We start from the raw sequence: 19833 nt of genomic DNA, 5'->3' as shown, positions 1-19833 counted from the left end.
ATGTCTTTGCTAGTAATGATACATTTTGTTGCACAAATAAACATATGAGGAAATGTGATTACAAAGCAGAACAAATATCAGTATTACCTGGGGATCAAACCTGGAAGAATTATATTTTCATTATATTTTATGTCCAATGGCTTCTGTGTGTTCAATAGAAATGAAGCATGAAAGAATTTTTTTTTGCCAGGTAGGAGGAGTCGACACAAAACTGATATATTTAGTCACTCTATATGTGTTCAAAAGTAAGAGGCAGGGACCAAACCTCATATACACAGACTGGACAAAGATAAATGATTTTAACAATGATCAAACCTGTTTATTTAGTTATTTTCCTGATTCTGTTTTGTTTCTTTGCTGGTAAGCATACATTTTGCTTTAAAAATTAAAAGATATGAAGAAATGTGATAACTAATGAGTTGTTGACATTTGTGTAGGTACTGAGGGTCAAACACTGACTCAGTCTGAACCAGTGGTTAAAAGGCCTGGAGACTCCCACAGACTGACCTGTACATACTCAGGGTTCAGTTATGATATTGCTGCAGCTTGGATCAGACAGGCTGCTGGAAAAGGACTGGAGTGGATTGCTCGGATCTACGATACTGGAAGTAGCACCCGCTACTCTCAGTCATTCAGAGGCCGGTTTACCATCTCCAGAGACAACAGCAGAAAGCAGGTGTATCTGCAGATGAACAGCTTGACGACGGAGGATTCTGCTGTTTATTATTGTGCTCGAGAGTCACAGTGACACAAGAGGAAGAAACTCTGTACAAAAAGTTAATGCATCAAACTAAATCTAAATTTCAATCATCAGCAGAAGAAAGCGATATGTTAGGGTTAGTGTTTATCAGCCTCAGTGTGTGTTCTCTGTGAGTCTCACTGAGGCAGACACACTCACAATATTGCCACTACACATTAACTGCTACTGTAATTTATTTGACCAGGACATCTTTTCCTCAAAGGGTGTAAACAACGACCACAGCCAGCCTCTATGACGTGCAGCCAGGTCTTCTGTCCATCACCTGCAGTGTCAGACACCTGAAGTGTGTCTTCTTCTGTCTTCTTCTACCACCTGTCTCTAATTCCTAAACAATTTAGGCACAATGTTTATTAAACACCTTGAATTAAAGCTGAAAGTCTGCATGCCAATCACATCTTGCTTGACTGATTTAACATCACTGGTGTATATGTAGCTTGACGACTGAGGATTCTGCCGTTTGGTTCAACGCTCAAGACTTCCAGTGACACATAAAGGACAAATGTTGTACAGAAACCCAGTGCATGAAACTACGTCAATATCTGCTTTCTGCATTTCAGTTTTCAGAAATTAAGTACATTTCATCATCGCTGATTATTAATCTGTTTCTGAATTAAGGCAAAATAAAACAGAGAAAACAATATGTTGTTTATCAAACTGTCCAACTTTAAACCAGAGGACTCTTCTGTGTACAGTATTACTGTGTCTGATACACGCATTGGTACGAGGAAATGTTGAAGCTATACAAAAACTCAATCATTTCCTTTGTTGTGTAAATACCACCAAGTGGTAGTATGGCTCTAAATATGAATGTACAAATGGAGACTAAGAGGGAGCAGCTGCTGTTGTGGTTTGTGGTCTTCTGTTCCTTATTGTCAATATAATGTTATTTTCGTTTAATACGCGTACACGTACACATGCTTGCTGGTGCTGATTGCTGAGGCAATCTTTTCAGCAACTACTCTGAGTACCTGGTCGTGTCATCAACGATACCAACCATCGGCCAGGGCCTTTGGGCAGCTGCTGAGGAGGTGTTCAAGGGTCCCTCTTCCAGAGCACAGGGGACAGGCAGGTGTCTCACTCTTCCCCCACAGAGGTTTGCTGGGCTGGGCAGGTCCTGAAAATACACAAAGCACACAAAAAATGAAAATATTTTAAAATGTTATACTTTTCCAGAGGTGTTACAAATTTTGTATTCCTTTCTGGGTCATATTTGACTGTTACCTGTTTAAATGGGTTTTACATCAACGAGTTTGGGTCAAACAACGTGTATTTTTAAAGAACCTTGAACAGTGACAGGGTGTGTCATGTCTGAGTGTACTTTTTATGGGGAAGCAGTGAAAGAGTTCTGGGGGATTTTGACACTGTTACGAGAATTGTCTAAAGTTGTTGAGTTGCAAATTGAAGAGATGGCTCAGCCGCCACTCTGGTTAAAAGAGAGTAGGCTCCTGCGTTCAGATGCCAATTAAAAGTCCAAAACACAAAAGTCACAGAAGAAGAGCAGAGTTCTATGCCAGTTGTTTCATTGAACAATCAAGTTCAACAAAACATAGGAAAAATAGCAAAAAGCTCCCCCGGGGTGTTCGCCGTAAGCGCATGCAGATCAGAAATCACACAAAACTGACAACAGCGGACAAAAAAGCTTCCCAATGCATATCGGAGTCATCTTATATAGGGACAATGATCCCCCCTCCCATTTTTAGGTATCCTTTGATCCTCTGTTTTTCCCTTTTCATCTTCCACTTATGATATACACGACCCTACACCATAACAATATCTCTCATCCATTACTGCATACGGTCCCTTTGTCAGATTTTTGGCCAAAGTGAGTCTGAAAGTCTACAGAAAGACAGTTAATCAGTTAATCCAGCTAACACTTTTGTTGGGCGCGCATGCTAGACATAAGCTGCTATCCATGCTGAGTAAGGGTTATTTCAGCGCCTTCTGGTGTTTGAGGCGAGGGCCAGAACTTCAGGTGCCTGCCCTGCAGAGGCCAGGTTTGTTTTGCTTATAGAAATATTGAAAGGCTGTACGCTTCTGGCTTTAGTCACTCACAGAGTGATCTGCTTTTACCTTACAGGTGTTCACATAACTGGATGTTTTTATCTTAGCATAAGGAGCCCTATGTTTTTCCTTATAGCCATTTGAGGGGCTTATGCATTTATCTTATAGCTAGTTGCGGGGGGTCATGGTTTTTTAGCTTATAACTCCAGAAAAGGCCACAGGAACTTGCTTTGCAGCCATCCAAACAACTGCATGCCTCTGTTGTACAGCCAGTTGAAGGGCGGCACACGCCATGAAGCAGTCCACTTAAACACAGCTGCATGCTCCTGCTACACAGCCGTCTCAAACCACTGCGTGCTTCTGCTGTACAGTTAAATGCAGCTGCATGCCAAGAAAGGTCCAATGCACATACCTTAGCAGTGCCAAGTTGAATTAACCCTTTGTTGGACTACTCACAGTAGGGCATAAAGCTATCAAAAGTTTCTTACTGATCCTCATTGTTATTTTTTAATAACTATTCGTCAACATTTGTTCATACAACAAGTGGCACAGATCTTTTTTCATTAGTACAATGGTGGATATATTTAACCTAAATATATGGGGTATGTGATTGGAACATGCACGTTAAATGGTTAACACAATGACTCCACTATAAAAACACTTCATTGTGACTATGCATACACTCTCTCAGATAAGAGATCTTGATCTTAAGGTTTTCATTTCCTCTTTAACTCAACGTATTCAAAATTGTATGAATAGGTGACCTGAGGAAAAAACAGTCAATACACATTGTTTCTGCATTTAGAAGGTTGGCCTGAATATTTCAAAATGTGGAGTGTTAACTTGAAGGAGAGGATGTGTGTTTGCCTTTGAGGAGGAGGAGCTGATGCAAACTATGATCTCTACCATGTTTGAAGACATGATGCAGAATATAAGACAGGGAATACATGATTAACCACCACTGTACACGGAGCAGAGACAAATCATCTCGACAATGAATCATCCTGAATTCGTGGTTGTTTTTGTTATCCTTTCGATTTACTGGGCTGGTAAGGAAAGTGCAGCCATTTTACTACATTGTTGTGAAAGTAAAATGATATACTATATAAAACAGTCAATAATTATTCTTGTTTGGCTTTAGGTACAGAGAGTCAAACACTTACTGAGTCTGAATCAGTGATTAAAAGGCCAGGAGACTCCCACAGACTGACCTGTACATACTCAGGGTTCAGCAGTGATATTCATGCAGTTTGGGTCAGGCAGGCTGCTGGAAAAGGACTGGAGTGGATTGCTTACATCAGTGATAGCAGTGCCTACATCTACTACTCTCAGTCAGTCAGAGGCCGGTTCACCATCTCCAGAGACAACAGCAGAAAGCAGGTGTATCTGCAGATGAACAGCCTGACGACTGAGGATTCTGCTGTTTATTATTGTACTCGAGAGTCACAGTGATACAAGAGGAAGAAGCTCTGTACAAAAACTCACCACATTAAAATGATATTTACAAAAATTACTGGCAGTTAAAAGTAATTGACCGACTGATATGAAGAACAAAAAATGGAAAGTTTAATTTATACTTGCATGCTAAGCAGATTTTATTTTGATGTACTTTGTTCATCCTCAGAGTCAAATGAACTAGTGGTGTGCGATACTGCATATTTTGGTATCGATCCGATACCAAGTAAATACGGGCCAGTATCGCCGATACCAATACCGATACCGATACTTTTCAATAAATCAGGTGGATGCCTCATTGAATTGCTAAATCACAATTAATTTTCATGACCTTAAGTGTTTTTTGTGATTTTTCCTTTTGTATTATTAATTACTTAAAACCCAGGACATAATTAGGAGAAATAATTTATTTATAATTAAATAAAAAATGCTTTATTATTGTGGCGGGCCGTGGTCTGCGATGCTGCTGCAGATGAGGTGGACTCACCTTCACTGCATCTACAATCATGCCTCACTGGCTTAAAACCTGTGCCCTGCTTGTGCTGTTGTTGTTTTTGGTGTTGATGTGTACAGCTGGCAGCAGGAGGGCTGCAGCCATTGAATGTAGGCTACTGTTACAGCAACCGGGTGATCACTGTAAGGGTGGACAGCGCGCAGCTCGGGGTGAGCCGGAGGCTGGCGCGCCAGCGGGACCTGCCAAGCTGGAGATGGAGGTCGAGGTGCGCGGGGGTCCTGCCTGAGGGCGGCATGCTGTCCGCTTCAGCACGCAGGCTGCATGGTCCTGCGTGCCGGCCGTCTGCCCAGCTGCCTCTGAGCCCCGGCTCACTTCCACTCCTGCTCCACTGCCTCTGCTTGCCATATGGGTGGCCATCAGGCCTCCGCTGGAGGCACGGGCGACCGCCAGAGTGGACACTTCCCCATCGGTGCATGGGGCGCCGATGGTCCGGGCCGATTCCCTCGCCTGCTCGCGGGGTGGGGTGAAGTGGGCGATGGGGGTATGTGGCAGGGTGTGTTCTGCGATGCCGCTGCAGGTTTGGTAGTGGTGATGTGTACGGCTGCAGCTCTCCCGCTGCAGCCGTTGAATGTACTGTTACAGCAACCGTGTGATTATTGTAAGAATAAATGATGCGGCGAAGCATGAAAATGCCATCGGGTCTGCCGTGGTGGCGATCTTTTTTTTTTCTTTCGTTTTTTTTAATCTTAAGTGCACGCAAACCAGTAAACAAATTAAAACAAATAGTGTTGATAAACTATAATACGAAAATTACAATTAAAATTCTCAACAACAAAAACAATTGGTAAAAATATAATTAATATGTAAACAACTTAATAACCCCCAAAGTGTCTAAGTCACGTGACGTGTCAGCGCAACACCGAAACATAAGAGAGGGGGGCGGGGGAGCAAAGTGTGCCTGCTCTCCGCTGACACAGGAGCGGCTAGTCCAGTGACCTGGCTGTTTCGTTTTTGCCGAAAGCACAGCATAGCAAACAAGCAGAACTCAAAGTAAAGAATCGATCTAACCAGGCTAGTATCGATCCGATACCGATCCCGACTTGGGATCGATACTATCGATATTTGGATCGATCCGCCCACCACTAAAATGAACCATAATCATAAACACAGAAACTCTGATGCTTTACAAAAACTTGACAAAACCCTAAAGGACGAATAGATCAGCATTTAGAAAACATTAAACAAACAGAAACACATGAAAGAAAGTATGTCAGAGTTTTCGGTTTTTGACTTTCTGGTTTCCAAAAACAAATTATTTAACATAATGTACTTTTCTAAATAAGTATAGGGTTTTATCATAAAAGAAAAACATAACAGAATAACAAAAAAAATTGTGTAACTATAGGAGATAAGACTGTTTTACCTGAACACAATTGCTGGCCTGGGGCAATGGCCTGGAGAACATCCAGAATGAACCTGTACATGCTCTGGATTCAGCAGCTACAATATGAACTGGATACACACTGGCACTGCTGATATCTGTTAGTCCCAGTTCTTCCAGGGTACGTCCATCATCTCCAGAGATGACTCCAACAGTTTGTCTGCTGGAGTAAAATCTATTTTGGTCATATTAAGCTTGATAAATGAAACAGATGTTAAGTGGCATTTAGCAGAAACCTCACTATCCTTTTATAAATATTTAACTGAATATTTACGTAAGGTAGAAAACCATCCTCTTTCAAGAAATTTGTTTCAAAAACTCAGCCAAAATGATACTTGCATAAATCTCTTTGGAAACAGACTAATAGAAAGATTTATGTGTATGCTAAACAGAATTCATTTTTTATTTACTTTGTTCATACTTTATAGTTAAATGAATATTAATCATAAACACAGAAACTGTGATTACGATTAAGTCTGGGAAGTCTGGGTTCAGGAGAGCGCGATTGTCCTGGAGGGACGTTTCTTGACGGTACATGATGCAGCAGTGATGCGTCGTGTGGCTGGCGGGACTGTCGATTGAGGACATAGAAGATTTATACCTATTCGACACCATGATAACAGGGTTCTTGCTGTTATCTGAGCTAGCCCGGCCCTTGCTTATCGAAGATTAAAGAAGGTGTTTACGATGCAGACGGCGGGTTGACTGGACCAGTGCAGAGATGCCGGAGGATCAGATGCTGATGTCTGTAGTGGCTTACTCTAACCCAAGTTCTGTATTTGAGGGAGGAGCTGATGAAAAACTGTTCTAGTTTACCTTTACTTAAGTGTTAGAGAGTTGAAGACGGAGAGTAAATCATTGATGTACCCACTGTAGGCTGATCAGAGATAAATGGCTTTCATAATGTTCAGAGTTCATATTTGGTTCAATTATCTCACTCTTTTAATGAACTAGGCTGGTAAGGATTATAGGTTTACTTTCACTGATGAAAAGACAAATAAAATGTCTGTATCATTGTATCTAATGAGCTGTTTGTTTGTAAGAAGGCAAACACTGCTTGATTGCTGCTCAAATTACAGAAAATACATTTAACTAATTCCTCACACTCAGAAAAACAATATTTGCTGGTTTTGTGAAGCATTTGTGTTATAAAGTTTTACAATAAATAGTTTTTTGGTGGATGTTTAAGTGTAAATATTGTTATCTGCCGTGTCTGAATTGAGAGTTTAAGGATTTTCCGTTTAAAAAAAATCCAAGACTATATTTGTTTTTAAATAATATTTCCTTTTAATTGTACTAAAATTGTTCTTACTACTTATACTGACAGCCACAGTGTGATCTGTTTTCTCTTCTAATCTGTCAGCATCCATCTGTATGCAAATCAAACTTCCTTACAGGCTGAAATAAAGTCTGATGTCATGCTGTCAGTCACAGAAGAAGATGAGAAGCTCCCATCAGATCATCTTTAGTACCAACATGTTCTCTGTAGCTCTGCTGCTGCTGGCTGCTGGATCCTGTGAGTCTCACTGAACAGAAACACTATGACCATAGCAGACTGATTCTTACTGTTACTACATTCAACATGGTTTCTCCACAGGTGTGAAATGTGAACAGCTGACACAGCCAGCCTCTGTGATTGTGCAGCCAAGTCAGCATCTGACCATCACCTGTCAGGTCTCTTATTCTCTTGGCTGGTACACAGCTTGGATCAGACAGCCTGCAGGGAAAGGACTGGAGTGGATTGGGATGAAACATACTTCAACTTCATACTACAAAGATTCACTAAAGAACAAATTCAGTATTAACTTAGACACTTCAAGCAACACAGTAACGTTAAATGGACAGAATGTGCAGCCTGAAGACACTGCTGTGTATTACTGTGCCAGACGCCACAGTAGCACAAAACATCAGCAGAGCTGAACAAAAACCTCTCAGTGGCTGAACAGTTGTAACATGAAGCCACCAGAGGAGGCGCTCCAAGACCACTGATGAATTAAAGGGTGTTTATACTTAAACTTGGTTTATATCTGACTCAGATAGACTGCAGGTCATAACTTCTTACCTGAAGTTCAGTTCACCTGACACGCGGACCGGTGGCCGCTTCGGGTCTCTCCTCTTGCCTCCCTTCTCCTTCATCCACCTGCTGGCTTCCACCACTTGCTAATGTTATTGAATCTGTGGAAGCTCCGCGATATCCACCACACGAAGTAACGAGTAACGAGCCTATCTAAATCCCAGTAACGAGTAACGCGTTCCTGGTTTTGGCATAATAACTAGTTACCGTGCTCGTTACCGCAATAATAACGTAGTTACTGTAACGCGTTACTTAATAACGCGTTAGTCCCAACACTGCTAGTTTCTAGTTCCATGTACCTGATTCATGCCTAGCCATTCCAAGAGTCATTTGTGAATCCTGTTTGTTAGAGATTATAATCAACATGAGCGTTAACAGTAAGGACTCATAATGTTCCAATTATTAACTTTAAATAGCTGTTTAAACCTTGGATGCGTAAGTGGGTCAAAAATGACCTGATGAGATTGTTTTCTTACAATAAGTAATCAATGAAAAGTTGTTATTATTTCATGTTCCAGCTGTTCCTCAAAAAACACGTTTTTGATACCATGCCTTTTAAAATTTGAACTTATCTTTTATACATTTTACAAAATTGTCATTTTTGTATTACTACCCCAAACTTCCATAAGTGGGTCAAAAATGACCTGCATTAATTTCCTGTGGAACTTCATGGAATATTTTGATTCTTAGCAACTGTTACTGTCAGGAATACATATTTTGTGGGCCACAAAGGGTATCACCCGTTGAGAACAGCACATCCGTATGGCCTGAAGATCTTCTGTAATTGTGATGCCCACATCCGCTATGTAATTTTTGGAATATTTTACACAGGGAGATAAACAGGGGGAGTGCAGAAGAATCTGAGGGAAAACATTGTCCAGCAGTTGTGTAGTAGACTCAGAATGACAAGACACAACATCACCATAGATAACTTTTTCGCCACTGTGCCTCTTGCCCAGTGTCTATGGAGACACTATTTTTTTGGGAGTCTACAATAGGACAAGGCAGACATCCTTCTCCTGCTGCAGGCTTCTGAGTTCTGAGAGGTTTAAAGCATGGAGTGGATTCAATGGCAGTCTTAGCATGGTTAGCAATGTCAGAAAAAAAGGACTGGCTGTTGTACTCCTGAATACAATGTATCACAACAAAATGGTGGATGAAAATACCAGAAAGGGGAAAAAACAATCATCACATTGTACAACCAACAGACCAAGGAGGTATAGACACCATGGACCGGACTGCTGGCGCCTACACCTGCCAGTATAAAACACAAATCTGGCATTGGCCTTTGATATTCCCACTCTGAATCCCTACACCTTTTTCACTGCTCAGCACCCAGAATTCAAAATGGTATCATCAGTGCATGACAGGTCTTCCTCACTGAGCTCTTGAAGGAACTTGCCACAACACATATGAGGAATCGACTGGAAGATTGTCCCCAAATGTAAACCCCAACCAGTGGAGCAATGGGAAGGTGTGGGGGTGTCAAAAGCCACAACTTGGGCAAAGGAAAAAAGCAGACAGGGCCAGCAAAAGACAACAAAGATTTCAGATCCAAGTGATGAAGATCTTAGAGTCAGCAGTTGGTATAGGAAATGCAATGGACCTGTGTGCAGGGATTACAGCCAGAAACAGGTACTGTTACTACATACAGTGAGGTGACACATAGTACATAGTACACAATGTAATGAAAAATGAAAAAAAGTGGCATATAAATACATTGATTTTTAACCATTTGTCACCCAGTTTACGGTCCAGTCACTCATGCATCTGTGGGTTAATAATAAATATATTTGGAGATTTTTACTCATGAATCAGAAATGAATTGGTGACTACATTTTGAGAACCAATTATTATTTATTATCTAATAAATCGTAAACAAAATTTGTGCAGTTACAATATTTGTTTGAATAATTTGATGTCAGTGCTGTGCTGACTTGAATCTGCTCTTAATTTCAACAGAGCAAACGCCCATCAGTCTCATCAGGTAATTCCTTTATCCCAGTATACAAAGCAGTCTCCTATAAGAGTTGACATTATCCTTTTTTTTCCTCCACATACTGTATGTGAAATCTCAGATGCCAACACAGCCAGCCTGTGTTAATATGCAGCCAGACCAGCCTCTGACCATCAGCAGTCAGGTCTCTTATTCTGTGAGCAGCTGGTGGACAGGTTGGATGAGAGAGCCTGTAGGTAAAGGACTGGAGGGAATTGGAAGTGCACATTATGGATACAGCACATCCTACAAAGACTCACTAAAGAACAAGTTCACCATCAACTTAGATGCTTCCAGCAACAGAGTGACTCTAAATGGATGTAATATGCAGCCTGAAGACACTGCTGTGTATTACTGTGCCGGAAGCCACAGTAAAAGGCCTGGAGACTCCCACAGACTGACCTGTACATACTCAGGGATCAGTGGTGATATTCATGCTGCTTGGAAGGCTGCTGGAAAAGGACTGGAGAGGATTGTTTGGATCGACTATGATGGCAGATTGATCCAATACTCTCAGTCAGTCCAGTCAGGTGTATCTGCAGATAACTGAATGACAACTGAGGATTAATTCAAATGATCAGAGCAGTCACATGGCATTTTCAAAACATGTCATTTTTTTCCTTACCCTCAAAGGAGACTGCTTTTTGTCTGTTTCTCTGCAACATCATTCAACAATGAAATTTAAAAAAATAAAATGACCATTTCATATGGTTTTAATTTAATTTTTAGAATTGGTGACTATATTTTGAGAACAAAATATTATTTATTAAGTAATAAATCATGAAACAGTTGTGCATTTATAAGATTTACTTGAATAATTTAATATGTGTTGTGCAGAAATTTGTATGAGATGATGTGTATTCCTCTTTGAGAAGGAGTTTACACAAATTCTGATATTTACATATGTGTTGCTAAATATAACACAGGGACTACGTGATTGGTTTACTAATCATACCACTGTGCCACCGCTGGGCAGAGACATGACTTTTACAATGAACTATCGTGGGTTTATGTTTATTTTTCTTATATTCTCAGTTTACTGGGCTGGTAAGAATGGAACTTTGATATTGCAAAAACTGATTATAACACAAATTATATGTTTGAAATACAGCTAATTATGCGTTTTTCTGTAGGTACTAAAGGTCAAACTCTGACGCAGTCTGAACCAGTGATTAAACGGCCTGGAGAATCCCACAGACTGACCTGTACATACTCAGGGATTAACAGTAATTATGATACTGCTTGGATCAGACAGGCTGCTGGAAAAGGACTGGAGTGGGTTGCTTGGATCTACTATGATGGTAGCCTGATCTCTTACTCTCAGTCAGTCAGAGGCCGGTTTACCATCTCCAGAGACAACAGCAGAAAGCAGGTGTATCTGCAGATGAACAGTTTGATGACTGAGGATTCAGCTGTTTATTATTGTGCTCAAGAGCCACAGTGACACAAAAAGAAGGAACGCAGTACAAAAACTCTGCACATAAAAAAAAAATGATATTTTTTTTCTGCAGTTCAACTGTACAAATTATTAAAAATCAACACACTGAATGAAACAATGAAACTCCTAAACTGTTTCATCAGGAAGTTAATGGATGGCTCAAAACTTTTTAAATTTTAATGAACGTAAAACGGAAGCAATTGTGTTTGGCCCGAATCGTTCCTCTGATATCCCTGATGTTGACCTTGCTGCTCTGACCCCTCACCTGAAGAGCTCGATTACCAATCTTGGGTTAAAAATCGATTCTGCTCTTACCTTTGATGGCCACGTGAATGGGGTGGTGAAATCGTCATTCTATCACCTCAGGCGTCTGTCGAAGGTTAAACCTTTCCTTTCAAGGCGTGACTTGGAGACTGTCATCCACGCTTTTATAACCTCACGCTTGGATCATTGTAACTCCCTTTTAATTGGGGTTGGACTGGGCACTCTGACACGCCTGCAATTAGTACAGAATGCTGCGGCACGGTTTTTATCTGGTAAAAGGAAATTTGAGCACATTACTCCAGTTCTGGCCTCCCTGCACTGGCTTCCAATTGAATTTAGGATTCATTTTAAAGTTCTTTTATTGGTTTTTAAATCTTTAAATGGTCTGGCACCTGCATATATGTCTGATTTGCTGAAGCCCTATGTCCCCACTCGTTCGCTCCGGTCAGCTGAGCAGCTGTTGCTCTCAGTCCCCAAATCACGGCTGAAACTGAGAGGCGACCGAGCGTTCTCTATTGTGGCTCCTAAGCTTTGGAATAACCTTCCTCTTCACATTAGGCGATCGACATCAGTGCTGGTTTTTAAATCCAGATTGAAAACGCATTTTTATTCACTGGCTTTTGACTCAGTGGTTGACTGACTTGTATTTACTTATATTTTATTGTTTTTGCTATGTTTATAATGTTTATTATTTTTATCGTATTTATTATTCTTATGGAATCTATTATGTTTCTATTGTTCAGCACTTTGGTCAGCCTTGTGTGTTTTTAAAGTGCTATATAAATAAACGATGATGATGATGATGATGATGATAACCTGCAATCTTGTGTTCATTGGTGTGTAAGTGTAAATGGTTTCATTTGCTTTGCTTTAAGTTTTATAAATAAAATAAAAAAGGTGAAAGAATCTCTGAGCTAGTGTTGTGAATTATATATTTATGTGTATTGTACACAACTCTTCTTCTTCCTCCTAGCGTTTTTCCCGCTCTGCGGGGTCCACTTCATAGTGACACAAGAATTCATATCACTTTGATAATTTGGCATTGCCAATCTGTTTACGGAGCAAAATTCACAGACTCACAGTGATGTCAGTGCTGCTTGAATGTGCTGTTCATTTCAACAGAGGAAGCTCCCATCGGTTCACTTTCTGCTGCTGTTAGTTTGTGGATCCTGTTGAATTCATCAGTGAAAAGTAACTCAAAGTATGATCATAGTACTCGGTTAAAACAGTCATTGAGTATTTAGCATTTTTTTCCACAGATGTGGAACATCAGCAGTTTTGATTGACCATCGCCTGATAAGATCTCCTATTTTATGAGCAACTGGATGATTCATTGGATCAGCAAGCCTGTGGGTAAAGATCTGGAGTGGACTGGAAGTGCACATTATGGATACAGCACATCCTATGAAGATTCCCTAAAGCAGCGGTCCCCAACTCCCGGGCCTCAGACCGGTACCGGTCCGTGAGTCCTTTGGTACCGGGCCGCGAGAGTTGAGGTTCAGGTGTGAAATGTATGGTTTTCATGGTTTTTATCAGTTTTCAGCGTTATTTTGTTATCTTTTTTATCGTTAACTCGGTTTTCCTGGGACTTTTCACGTGTGTTATGAATAAATCTTCTTTTTTTTCCGGTACCGGTACTAGTTTTATTTTGTTGTATTTATCCGCGACACCTTAAAGGCCGGTCCATGAAAATATTGTCGGGCATAAACCGGTCCGTGAGGCAAAAAAGGTTGGGGACCGCTGCCCTAAAGAACATGTTCACCATTAACTTAGACACTCTTAGTTATTTAGTTACTCTAAATCAGGGGTCTCAAACTTAAATGAGCTGTGGGCCACTGCTGGCACTGTCATCTCATTGGAGGGCCGCTTTAAGGTTCAAGTAATACAAAAACAAAAAAAAAATCAAACAAGAAAAAACCCTCAAATATTTCTGACAATGTTGTGTTTTTTTTAATGTTATTTTAAATATTGTGTAAGAAGACAAAACTGCAAATGTGAACTGAATTTTTTTTTTCTCACTCTTAACTAACTGAAGACACGTGGCAGCACTTCTGCTATAATTTTGTTTGCATTCAACAAAATAAAAATGCAGACATAAGTGTACACATTAGTTGTTGACTGCTAGTGAAAGTTGTTTTCTTTACAAATAACTCTCTCACTGAACTAACATAACCAGTCCCTCAACATGTTTTTACTCTCTGCTCATATTGCCTTCATATGAAATAATTTTTTGCTCTTTAAAGAACTTATTTTAACACTATACTCAACAACAAATGAATCCTCCCTAACAAAAAAAGTAATGTCAAGGGACAAATTGCATTATATTATTTCACGTAAATATATGGGCAAGTAGGAGACCCCTGCTCTAAATAGCCAGAAGATGCAGCCTGAAGACACTGCTGTGTATTACTGTGCAAGACACCACTAACAGTTATAAAAGTTATAAAAATGTGTATTTAAGAAAAGAGACAAATGGCTCAATCCTGAGTTGATGGCTGTTTTTCTTATCCTGTCAGTTTACTGGGTTGGTAAGGACAAAGTATTTCATCTACAAACATTATGTCTTCACCACAAATTATATATGAAATACAGAATCTAATTATTTGCTTATTAACACTGACTCCTTCTGAGGGTCAAACTCTGACTGAGTCTGAACCTGTGGTTAAAAGGCCTGAAGAATCCCACAGACTGTCCTGTACATACTCAGGGTTCAGTGATGATATTGATGCTGTTTGGATCAGACAGGCTGCTGGAAAAGTGGATTGCTTGGATTAGCAATGGTTAGTTAAAACATAGCTATAGCTATGGGAAGAGGAAGAAACAATGTACAAGAACTCACATCGAGCCAATTCAGAATTTTCTTTCTGTCATTCACAGGATCACCAGCACATTTAAGGAAACAATGAAACAACTTCATCAACAACTTTGAACATTAAGTATTCTGTTGTCTTATTTTTAATGTAAATCTTTAAATTTCCCTTGTATATTTGTGTTAAAAATGTATTATGAATATATTACATTCTTCTTTTTTTTATACATCTCTCCACACGCAAAATTAACTTCCTGCCAAAAAAAAAAGACTTTATATACATGTACTGTTGGCTGCAAGAGAGAGAAGCTTTGACCCAGTGGCCTTCAACATCAACATGTTCTGTGAGTCTCACTGAAACACTGAAAGCATGGACAGAATATGCATGCTCTGTATTATTGTGCCAGAGAGTCACAGTATCATGAACCATTAGGAGACCTGAACAAATACCCTTTATTGGCCGAACAGTTATTTCTTCAGATCACCAGAGGAGGCGCTCCAAGACCATAAATGAATTCTGAAATTCTGTGAGATTTTTTCCTAAGATGAATCTTAAAGCTGATCCTCAATAAAATGTCACAAAACAAAACTGAAATTACTCATTATATGTTTAAATTATGCCCAATGTTTGAAAACAAGAATAACAAGTTTGCCTGCTGGAGTAAAATCTATTTTTTTTGTTACATTAAGCTGAAAAATGAAACAGATGTTAAGTTGCACTGGTGAAAACTTAAATATCCTTTTATAGATATGTAACAGAATACTTATATAAGATGTTTACATATGACACAAATGATCCTCTTGAAAAAAAACTTGGAAAAAAAAGCTATTTGCATAAATGTCCTGCAGTTCAGTGTCTTTGACAGATGTTTGGAAACAGACTAATAGAAAGATTTATACTTCTGTTAAACAGAACTCATTTTGATTTACTTTGTTCATACTTTACAGTAAAATGAACCATTATCCTAAACACAGAACTCTGATGTTTCACAAAAAATGGACAAAACCTAAAGGTGCCAGTAGATCAGCATGTAGAAAACATTAAACAAACAGACACACATGTATGTTGCAGTTTTGAAGTCCTGATTTTCTGGCTTCCAAAAACAAATACTTTTTGAAATGAGTATCAAGTATGATTTTGTGATCAAAGAATAAAAAAAAAATAGATTGTGGAATTATAAAGGAAAGTCTTACCTGAAAACATCTGCTTAATAAGTAAATACATATCGAATAATAATGTAATGAAATGATCATTACTACAAGCTACAGTGTGGTTCTGTTTTTGAGGGAGGAGCTGATGCAAAACTGTTCTAGGTTATCTTTACATAAATGTTAGCGAGTTTAAAACAGAGAGTAAATCACAGGTACCCACTGTAGACTGAGCAGAGAGAAATGGCTTTCATCATGATCAGACCTCATATTTGGTTCAATTTTCTAATTCTTTTAATGAACTGGGCTGGTAAGGATTATACGTTTAATTTTACTAATGAAACACTTAAAATGTCTGGATCATTGTATATAAAGAGCTGTTTGTTTGTAGGTACTGAGGGTCAAACACTGACTGAGTCTGAATCAGTGGTTAAAAGGCCTGGAGACTCCCACAGACTGACCTGTACATACTCAGGGTTCAGTAGCGATTACTGGAACGCTTGGATCAGACAAGCTGCTGGAAAAGGACTGGAATGGGTTGCTACTATAAGTGATGGCAGTAGAACTATCCGCTACTCTGAGTCATTCAGAGGCCGCTTCACCATCTCCAGAGACAACAGCAGAAAGCAGGTGTATCTGCAGATGAACAGACTGACGACTGAGGATTCAGCTGTTTATTATTGTGCTCGATACTCACAGTGACACAAGAGGAAGAAACTCTGTACAAAAACTCAGAAAACCAAAAATGAATAAATAAAAAAGCTAAATTTTATTCTGCAATTCACATTTACAAATTGTTAAACATACATCTTATCATTTGCTTTTTCTTTATGTTACATAACAATAATCTTTGAGCTTATGTTGTGTATTAAAGTGCATGCACCAGTGAATTGTTGCAACACGACTGCCATCTGTAGCTATTAGTGACAAGATAATTAACATCACTTTTAAAATTTATAATTGCTAATCTACAAGCAAAGCAAACTTTAGCCAATCTGTAAACAAAGCAGAGCGATGATTTATAAATTATGATGATGCTTTCAATTGTAACAGAAGTAGAGAAGGACTGTAGGTCTGCTGTTGCCATACAATACTGAAACCTGTGAATTTGTTATATAACATCCAAACTCACAGTCTGGATATTACATTTATCCAAAACAAGTGTTGTAAAACCTAAATACATTTTCTTTGTGTCTGAAACATTTATTAATGATTAATTGTCAATTTATTACTGTCAGATGTCAGATGTTAGGGCATTTATATAATAACAGACACAGTTATGGGGGAATTCCTAATATTGGTCAAAGTTAGCCAGAGCCATGATATCATGATATATAGAATATGAACAGTCACTCCAAAATATTTATAACAGGTTAGACTAATCTAGTTTTATTTTCTGCGGGGTGGAGTAGATGCAAAACCGAAATGTTTTTCTTCTCTATATATCTGACTTCAGAGAAGAAGACGGACTTAAGGACACACAGTTTAGCAGTATGAACTACAAGACAGCAATCATTGCTGTTTGTCTGGAGATTGCCACAGACTGACCTGCACATATGGGTTCAGCAGTGATATTCATGCCGCTTGGATCAGACAGGCTGCTGGCAAAGAACTGGAGAGGATGGTGAAACTGCTTAGTATCACCTACTACTCTCAGTCATTCAGAGGTCGGTTTACCATCTCCAGAGACAACAGCAGAAAGCAGGTGTATCTGCAGATGAACAGCTTGACAACTGAGGATTCTGCTGCTTATTACTCTACTCGATAGCCACAGTGGAAGAAACGCTGTACAAAAACATAACTTGCCAGGTGTACTTTTGCAGCTTTTCTGTGATTTCACATGTTCACTTTTTTATTCAACTGCAAATTTTCTTACCAGTACTATTATAATTCTTGACTCCCAACACTACACTGAGTATTAAAACAATTAGGTAATAAAAAAGAAACTAAAAAAGCTTAGCAGTTACTTTTCATGTCAGTCTTCAGAAAGCTTCTTATTGATTTTAAATAGAAAAATAGAAAAAGTGCTCCTGTATGAAGGCGTAGTGGTCAGCTCTGTTGCCTCATAGCAAGAAAGTCTTAGTTTCAAATCCACCATCTGGCTTGCACGTTCTCTTTGTATCCAAGTGGGTTCCCTCCAGGTATGTCAGGTTCCTTCTGCAGGACCTTACTTCAAGTCACCTTTGACATCAGTCATATTCTCTGTATGATCCATCTGCTGGCAGTTGGACTCTGTGAGGAGCTGCATATGAATAATAAATACAGAAAAAATGCTAAATATTGAGATGAATGATGGGTAACCCACAGTGATGCAAACCACACACTAACATCCACAAATACCCAGCAATCATAAAAATGAATCATAGCTCTTGATTCTTAAAGTCTCCTGAACATGATAATAATAATACTATTATTATGTTATTACTTTTTTTTCCAATCTCTGAGTGTTTTTGTTGTTGATATAGTTAGCTTTAGCGTTTTCAGAGCAATTGGACAAATTAATATAACTGGGTGGGAAACATACTGTTGCTTTTAATTGTATCACCAGATGGCACTGACCCTTTTGGGATGCCCCTCTCGGCACTGGGAGCTGTATAAAATCCTGCTTTCTCTTGGGGCAGTGCAGTTAAAATTCATGTCTTAAACTTAAAAATATTCCTTTATGTATAAAGGAAGCCTCCTCCTCAGGACTATTCCAGCTGTTTGTGCAATGAATGAAATGGATCCCACCCTGCATCCCGTTTAAAATACCGCTAAGCTGCGTCAAGTGCCTTGTAGGAGCTTTATTTTCCTACTAAAATAAACAGTAAAAAGTGCAATTTCCTATTATCCCTGTTCATTCCAGATCTGCAACCTCTGAAGGAATTAACATATTTCCTGTGAAAATGCAGGAAATAATGTCTTTCTGCAAAGCGTTCACCATGTTTGTTTAAGGCTGGAAGACATCATAACAATAATGTGCTGAAAAAAAATAAGTACAGGATGTACCTGTTTATATTTCTGTTCCTATATTTATGAATCTTTGGGTCCTGAAATTAATCAAGTGCCTTTTGAAAGAATAGATAATTAGTTAAATTGTGTAATTAAGATGCTCTTATAATATATTTCTTAATCTGACAAATGACTGAATTAGTCAGTTTTGTCAAGAAAACAGGAGACATATTTAAAAATCACAGGTGCACAGATGTGTTATAAGAAAAAAACAAGAAATTAAACTTTCTTTTGGATTTGAAAATGTGAATGAGTAATACGGTACAACAAATGCTAAGTAAAGGTGAGTCCTGTCAAGTTTATATCACACTATTATATTATGATTTGCTGGCAGCTGGATCTGGTGAGTCCCTTTTTATTTGTCAAACTCAATAGTTTAGTTTACCTAATCATCTGTTAAAAATAATATTTTCTATTTACAGGTGTAAAGTGTGAGTAGTTGACACAGCCAGCCTATGCGACAGTGCAGCCAGGCCACCGTCTGACCATCACCTGTCAGGTCTCTTATGCTCTTAGCAGCTACTGGACAGGCTGGATCAGGCAGGCTGCAGGGAAAGGACTGGAGTGGATTGGAATGAGATGTGATGGATGCAGCAGCTCATATTACAAAGATTCACTAAAGAACAAGTTTAGTATCAACTTAAACCCTTCCAGCAGAACAGTGAGTTTAATTGGACAGAATATGCAGCCTGAAGAGACTGCTGTGTCTGACTGTGCTAGCGTACCACAGTAACACAAGCCACCAGCAGACCTGAACAAAAACCCCTCTGAGCCTGATCACTTACAGTATATGAAGCTGCCAGAGGAGGAGCTCAAGGATCACAAATGATTGCTCAACATGATTGAAAAAGGAAAACCTAAAAATGCTATGGTCCAACTTCTTATAAACAAATCCTTTTATTCTAGATGGATTTAGCTTTCATATATCATGTTTGAAAGTACTATGAAGTCAGGTTTTAGATCTTTGCACAACAGATAAACTCCTCTAAATGAAACCAGCA

The sequence above is a fragment of the Oreochromis niloticus genome, unplaced genomic scaffold (assembly GCF_001858045.2).
Source record: "Oreochromis niloticus isolate F11D_XX unplaced genomic scaffold, O_niloticus_UMD_NMBU tig00006539_pilon, whole genome shotgun sequence".
In the NCBI taxonomy this organism is placed as follows: domain Eukaryota; kingdom Metazoa; phylum Chordata; class Actinopteri; order Cichliformes; family Cichlidae; genus Oreochromis; species Oreochromis niloticus.
Note: the sequence above shows the minus strand (reverse complement) of the source record.